Consider the following 8,603-nt stretch of genomic DNA (forward strand, 5'->3'; position numbering starts at 1 on the left):
CCAGAAAAATCCAGTAATTAATAGCCTACCAACCAAAAAAATCCAGGACCAGACAGATTCACAGCCGAATTCTACAGAGGTACAAAAAGGAGCTGGTACCATTCCTTTTGAAACTATTCAAAACAATAGAAAAAGAGGGACTCCTCGCTAACTCATTTAATGAGGCCAGCATCATCCTGATACCAAAACCTGGTAGAGACACAACAACAACAACAACAACAACAACAACAACAACAACATTTCAGAACAATATCCCTGATGAACATCAATGTGGAAAACCTCAATAAAATACTGGCAAACTGAATCTAGCAGCACATCAAAAAACTTATTCACCATGATCAAGTTGCCATAATCCCTGGGATGCAAGGGTGGTTCAACATATGCAAATCAATAAACATAATCCACAACATAAACAGAACCAATGACCAAAACCATATGATTATCTCAATAGATGCAGAAAAAGCCTTCGATAAAATTTAACATCGCTTCATGCTACAAACTCTCAATAAACTAGGTATCGATGGAACATGTCTCAAAATAATAAGAGCTATTTATGACAAACCCATAGCCAATATCATGCTGAATGGGCAAAATCTGGAAACATGCCCTTTGAAAACTCGCACAAGACAAGGATGTCCTCTCTCTCACCACTCCTATTCAACACAGTATTGGAAGTTCTGGCCAGGACAGTAAGGTAAGGGAAAGAAATAAAGAGTATTCAAATAGGAAGAGAGGAAGTCAAATTGTCTCTGTTTGCAGATGACATGATTGTATATTTAGAAAACCCCATCATTTCAGCCCAAAATCTCCTTAAGCTGATAAGCAACTTCAGCGAAGTCTCAGGATACAAAATCAGTGTGCAAAAATCACAGACATTCCTATACACCAATAACAGACAGACAGAGACCCAAATCATGAGTGAGCTCCCATTCACAATTGCTACAAAGAGAATAAAATACCAAGGAATACAACTTAAAAGGGAGATGAAGAACCTCTTCAAGGAGAACTACAAATCACTGCTCAAGGAAGTAAGAGAGGATACAAACAAACGGAAAAACATTCCATGCTCATGGATAGGAAGAATCAATATTGTGAAAATGGCCATACTGCCCAAAATAATTCGTAGATTCAATGCCATTCCCATCAAGCTACCATTGAGTTTCTCAACAGAACTAGAAAAAACTACTCTAAATTTCAAATGGAAGCATAAAAGAACCCATATACCCAAGACAATCCTAAGCAAAAAGAATAAAGCTGGAGGCATCATGCTACCTGACTTCAGACTATACTACAACAAACTATAGTAACCAAAACAGTATGGTACTGGTACCAAAACATATATAGACCAATGGTACAAAACAGGGGCCTCAGAAATAATGCCACACATCTACAACCATCTGATCTTCAACAAATCTGACAAAAACAAGCAATTGGGAAAGGATTTTCTATTTAATAAATGGTGCTGGAAAAACTGGCTAGCCATATGCATAAAACAAACTGGACCCCTTCCTTACACCTTATACAAAAATTAACTCAAGATGTATTAAAGACTTAAATGTAAAACCTAAAACCACAAAAACCCTAAAGGAAAACCTATGCAGTATCAATCAGTACATAGGCATGGTCAAAGACTTCATAACTAAAACACCAAAAGCAACTGCAGCAAAAGCCAAAATTGACAAGAGGGATCTAATTAAACTAAAGAGCTTCTGCACAGCAAAAGAAACTATCATCAGAGTGAACAGTAAACCTACAGAATGGGAGAAAATTTTTGCAATCTATCCATCTGACAAAAGTCTAATATCCAGAATCTACAAGGAACTTAAATGAATGTGCTAGAAAACAAACAAACAAACAAACACATCAGAACATGGGCGGAGGACGTGAAAAGACACTTCTCAAAAGACATTTATGCAACTAGCAAACATATTTTGAAAAGCTCATCATCACTGGTCATTAGAGAAATGCAAATCAAAACCACAATGAGATACCATCTCACACCAGTTAGAATGGCAATCATTAAAAAGTCAGGAAACAACAGGTGCTGGAGAGGATGTGGAGAAATAGGAACACTTTTACACTGTTGGTGGGATTGTAAACTAGTTCAACCATTATGGAAAACAGTATGGCGATTCCTCAAGGATCTAGAACCAGAAATACCATTTGACCCAGCAATCCCATTACTGGGTATATACCCAAAGAATTATAAATCATTTTTCTATAAAGACACATGCACACATATGTTTATTGCAGCACTATTCACAATAGCAAAGACTTGGAACCAACCCAAATGTCCATCAGTGACAGACTGGATTAAAAAAATGTGGCATATATACACCATGAAATCCTATGCAGCCATAAAAAAGAATGAGTTCATGTCCTTTGCAGGGACATGGATGAATCTGGAAACCCTCATTCTCAGCAAACTAACACAGGAAAAGAAAACCAAACACCTTATGTTCTTACTCATAAGTGGGAGATAAACAATTAGAACACATGGACACAGGGAAGGCAACATCACACGCTGGGGCCTGTTGGGGGACTTGGGGCAAGGGGAGGAGACCATCAGGAGAAATATCTAATGCATGTGGGGCTTAAAACCTAGATGATGGATTGATGGATGCAGCAAACCACCATGGCACATGTATACCTATGTAACAAACCAGCACATTCTGTGCATGTTTTCCAGAACTTAAAGTATAATAATAATAAAAAAAGATCAGAGCAGAAAAAAATAAAACTGAAATGAAGAAAACAATATAAAAGATTAATAAAACAAAAAGTTGCTTTCTTGAAAAATAAAACAAAACTGACAGACCTTTAACCAGACTAAGGAATAAAGAGAGAATATCCAAGTAAATAAATTCAGAAATGAAAAAGGTGATATTAAACTGATACTTCAGAAATTCTAAGGATCATTACTGGCTACTGTGAGGAACTATATATGGAAGAAATTGACAAATTGCTGGATACATACACCTACTGAGATTGAAACAGGAAGAAATCCAAGACCTGAACAGGCCAGTAATGAGTAATGAGTTCGAAGCCAAAATAAAAAGTCTTCTATCAAAGGAAATCCTGGGACCTAATGGCTTAGCTGCTGAATTCTACTAAACATTTAAAAAACTAGTATCAATCCTACTCAAACTATGTCAAAAATAGAAAAGGAGGGGGACACTTCCAAACTCCCTCTAGGAGGTCGGTATTACCCTCATACCAAAGCCAGACAAAGATATATGATAAAAAGAAAACTATAGGCCAATATCCCTAATGAATATTCATGCAAAAATCCTTAACAAAATACTAGTGAAGCAAATTCAACAATACCAATTCAATAATGAAAGATCATTCATCATGACCAAGTTGGATTTATCCTAGGGATGCAAGTTTGGTTCAACATACTGAAATTAGTCAATGTAATACATCATATCAACAGAATGAAGGATAGAAACCATATGATCATTTCAATTGATGCTGGAACAGCATTGATAAAATTCAACATCCCTTAATGATAAAAACACTAAAAAACCTGGGGATAGAAGGAGCATACCTCAACATAATAAAAGCCATATATGACAGACCCATAGCTAGTAGCATACTGAATAGGGAAAAACTGAAAAACTTTCCTCTAAGATTGAGAACAGGACAAGGATGCCCACTGTCACCACTGTTATTCAACGTAGTACTAGAAACCCTAGATAGAGCAATCAGACAAGAGAGATAGAAAGGGCATTCACATTGGAAAGAAAGAAGTCAAATTATTTTTGTTTGTAGATGATATGATTTTATACTTGGAAAAACCTAAAGACTCCACAAGAAAACTCAGAACTGATAAGCAAATTCAGTAAAGTTGCAGGATATAAAATCAACATACAAAAATTACTAGCGCTGGTTGGTTAAGATGGCCAAGTAGAAGCATCTGTGGTGCATGGCATTCACGGAGAAGAACTAAAAGGGAGAGTGAATTAGCACCGTCAACTGAAATATCCAGTTATTCCCATTGGGACTGATCAGGAAAACAACTTGACCCAAGGGGAATAAAGAAAAGCAGGGTGTGGTGATGGCCCACCTGGGAGTGACATGGAGCCAAGGGAAGCAGTGAGTGAATGTATGACCCTGGGAAACCAAGCTTCTCCTACAGATCTTTGCAATCCTTGGACCAGGAGATCCCCTTGTGAGTCCACACAACCAGGGCCTTGGGTTCAACACAAAGATCTGTGTGGAGTCTCAGCAGAGCATCTGCTCAGATATGCACAGAGACCCAGGAGCTTTACATACTGCACACCCAGGATCCCCAGGAAGGTGAGAGGTTCATACATACCCCTAGGAAGAAGGCTGAATCCAGGGGCTGAGCAGCATTGGTCTATGGGCCTCACTTCCATGGCACTTTGCAAGATAAGACCCACTGGCTTAGAATTCTATCCAGTCACCAGCAACAGGGTGGAGTCTGCCTGAGACAAGATGAAGCCCCTGTGGGGATGGGCAGGCCACCGTCTTCTCTGTTTGGTCAACTCAGCTGTTCCCATCTGTGGGCTTTGGACACTCCAAATGGTTTGGACAAGGAAGGTTCCCTGCTCCCAGTGCAGAACACCTGCTTTTCCAGAATGTGGCCAGACTGCTTCTTTAACTGGAACCCTGATCCATTCTGCCTCACTAACTGGGACCTCCCAGCTGTCTATGGACAGAACTCTGATCTCTCCCTGGAATGGAGTTCCTAGGGGGAGGGGTGAGCCACCACTTTGGTTGTTTGGATAACTCAGCAGTCCCAGCCTGTAGGCTTTGGAGAGTCCAAGCTGACCGGTACAGAGGTGATTCCCTAGCATGGCATGGCTATTTTGTTGAGGCATGGCCAGACTGCTTCTTTAGGTGGGACCTCATTCTATTCCTCCTCATTGAGCAGGACCTCCCAGCTGGGGCTTCCAGCCACCCCTGCCCACCCATATTCTTTGAACAGAGCTCTGATCTCTCCCTGGGAAAGAGTGCCAAGAGGGAGTGGCAGACTGCCATCTTGGTTGTTTAGATGACTCAACTGTTCAATCCTGTGGGGTTTTGAAAGTCCAAGCTGATGGGGCAGATATGGCTTCCCAGCATGGCATGGCTGTTTTGACGAGGTGTGGCCAGACTGTTTCTTCAAATGGGACCTCAAGCCACTCCTCGTGGGGTGGGTCCTCCCAGTCTGGGCCTCTGTCCACCCCTGCCTGTGTTCTATGGCTGACAGAGTTCTAATTTTTCCCTGGGACAGGATGCCTGGGGGTGGGGCAGGTGGCCATCTTTGCTGATGGGCATCTCAGCCAGTCCAGCATGAGGGCCTTGGAGAGTCCAAACTGATTGGGAACTGAAGGGATCCTCAACATGGCACAGCTGCTCTATCAATATGCAGCCAGATTGCTCCTTTAAGTGGGTCCCTAATCTCATTCCTCCTGACTGGTTGAGACCTCCCAACTGGAGTCTTCAGCCACCTCCTATAGCCATGTTCAGGCTGGAAACAAGTCAGTACCCCCCTGGGACAGAGCTTCCAGAAAAAGGGACAGGCTACAATTTTGGCTGTTCTGTAGCCTTCACTGGTGATATCTTCAGGTACTGGAAAAACTGAGGTGACTAGGGTCTGCAATGGACTCCCAGCAAACTGCAGTAGCTCTATGGGGAAGTGTAGCTTAACTGTTAAAAGAAAAACAAACAACAACAATAACAACAATAAAAAAATACAAAAACCCCATCCAAAGGTCAGCAGTCTCAATGATCTAAGGTAGATAAACCCAGAAAGATGAGAAAGAGTCAGCACAGAAATGCTGAAAACTCAAAAAGCCCTAGTGCCTCTTTACTCCAAGTGACCACAACACCTCTCTAGCAAGGGTTCAGAAATGGACTGAGGCTGAGGTAACTGAAGTGACAGAATTAGTCTTCAGAATGTGGATAAAAATGATGTTCACTGAGCTAAAGGAGCACATTTTAACTCATTGCAAATAACCTAAGAATCATGATAAAGCAGAGCAGGAGTAGACAGCCCAAATTGCCAGTATAGAGAAGAATGTAACTGGCCTGATAGAGCTGTAAAGCACATTACAAGAACTTCACAATGCAATCACAAGTATTGATAACAGAATAGATGAAGCAGAAGAAAGAATCTCAGAGCTTGAAGGCTGTCTTTCTGAAATAAGACAAGAATAGAAAAAAAAGAATAAAGAGGAATGAACAAAACATCCAAGAAATATGGGATTATGTAAAGAGACCAAATCTCACTGGGGTACCTGAAAGAAACAGGGAGAGTTGAACCAATTTGGAAAACACATTTTAAAATATTGTCCAGGAGAACTTCCCCAACCTAGATAGACAGGCCAACATTAAAATTCAGAAAAATGAAGAGAACCCCAGTAAGATACCCCATAAGAATATTATTCCCAAAAGGCATAGTCATCAGATTCTCCAAGGTCAAAATGAAACAAAAATGTTAAGGGCAGCCAGAGAGAAAGGCCATGTCACCTACAAAGTGAAGCCCATCAGACTAACAGCAGACCTCTCAGCAGAAATCTTACATGCCAGAAGAGATTGGGGCCAATATTCAACATTGTTAAAGAAAAGAATTTCCAACCCAGAATTTCATATCCACCCAAACTAAGCTTCATAAGCAAAAGAGAAATAAGATCACTTTCAGGCAGGCCAGAAATGGCAACTGACTGAAGGAGCTGGTTCTGTTGCTGCTACAGGGTAAGTGGGAAAGACACCATGTATTGTCCAATTGGGACCATTACAGGAGTCTGAGGACATTTCTCTGTCATCAGTCAGTTTTATATGTGGCACCCATAAAAGATGAGGCTGATAACATGGAAAGCTTCTCAACAGTCAAATCAAATCCAAATACAACTCACTGCCAGAGCAAAGAGGAAATATTCATAGGATGATGATCCCCTGCCTTCAGGAGGAGAAAAACCACTGAAGAATGAAACTGGCTTGTTGTCTTCAATTAAAAAATTCATTAAAGGAAGCACACCTAAGGAAGTGAGAGAAAATCCTTCAAAATGGAGTAGAATTGAACGTGATATAGGTAATAATTTGATCACGTCAACACCAAGAGCAGGAGAGAAACCTAACATATAGATACCTCGAGTAAGACAGAAAAGTCAAGTAAATGGAGAAGTTGGTAGTTATGAAATGACAAATCAACATATAAAATAAAATGGAAAATTAGAAAATAATCCTTCCTTTGGCAGTCCTCCAAGGACTACTTTGTTGGAGCTGAAGAAATAGGAAAACAACTTGATATGGAACGGGTGGATGAGCTCACTACCCGTTCTACTACATCAATTAATGGAGCAGCTTACTCAAATCAAGCAGTTCAGGTGAGACCAGCAATAAATAATGGTTTAGCAAACACTGCATGTTCTCACTAATAAGTGGAAGTTGAACAATGAGAACACACGGACACAGGGAGGGAAACATCACACACCAGGGCCTGTCACGGGGTGGGGGGCTAGGAGAGGGATAGCATTAGGAGGAGTACCTGATGTAGATGATGGGTTGATGGGTGCCACAAACCACCATGGCACATGTATACCTATGTAACAAACCTGCACGTTCTGTACATGTATTCCAGAACTTAAAGTATACTTTAAAAAATACAAACAACAACAACAACAAAAACCCACAATGGTTTAGAAGAAGCAGAAGAAATAGTTAATCATGATATCCCACCCGTTATAGGACCAGATAGTGGTTATTCATCAGCCCACGCAGAGGCCACCTATGAAGAAGGCTTAGAATATTTGACCCCTATTATTTCATCAAACATGTCCTACCACTGACAGAAGAAAAACTAAATAGGAAATCTGTTCTTCATTGAAAACAAGAAGCACACCGAAATTCTCCCTAGATTTAGACTTGGATGAAATAGTAGTGCACTGTAGTCTAAATGAGGTAGAAGATGCAGCACTTACTTTTCCAGTCTTTTTCCAAGATGTCATTTATCAGGTTTATGTGATATTAATACATTTTTCAGGGAATTCCTGGAATGAATTTCTCAGATGTATGATATTATTCTTTTTATTGCTTCTAAGAAGGTGTGTGCAGGCACGCTACTAAACATAGTAGACCCTAAAAAGCAATTGGTCAGGCACCATTTTTTCTGTGAACATTGTGTTTGTGTACAAGGAAATCATATAAAGAACTTAAATATTCTTGGAAGAGATCTTTCAAAAACTGTAATAATTGACAACCCACCACAAACCTTTGCATACAAGCTTTCTAATGGAGCCCCCTATAGAAAGTTGGTTTATGGATAAAGATGACAATGAACTCCTAAAATTGATTTCATTCCTGGAGAAGCTTGTAGAACTGAGTGAAGATATTCAACCACATATCAGAGACAGATTTCACTTGCATGATTTGCTGACCCAAGATTAAGTACAAAGGCTGGTCAAATCACTGAAAGGGGAGAGATTGCAGGACCCTTTTGAACTAAGACAAAAAGATTGTCATTACTGTTGAAATTTTGCATTTTTGTACCCCATCTTGCTTTTCTTACCTTTGATGCCCAATCATAATCAGGGGTTACAGAAAGAGGCTTTATCTATCTTTGATTGGATACATACAGTAGGTAGGCTAAAACA

At 40.2% G+C, this 8,603-nt stretch overlaps 1 pseudogene; it reads left to right on the forward strand.

The window, feature by feature from the left end:
* The first annotated feature begins 6,807 nt into the window (after positions 1–6,807).
* Positions 6,808–8,397, forward strand: LOC105508415 (annotated as a pseudogene).
* The last annotated feature ends 206 nt before the right edge of the window (positions 8,398–8,603 follow it).

Source organism: Colobus angolensis, unplaced genomic scaffold (genome assembly GCF_000951035.1).
Source record: "Colobus angolensis palliatus isolate OR3802 unplaced genomic scaffold, Cang.pa_1.0 Scaffold161, whole genome shotgun sequence".
NCBI classification, from domain to species: Eukaryota; Metazoa; Chordata; class Mammalia; order Primates; family Cercopithecidae; genus Colobus; species Colobus angolensis.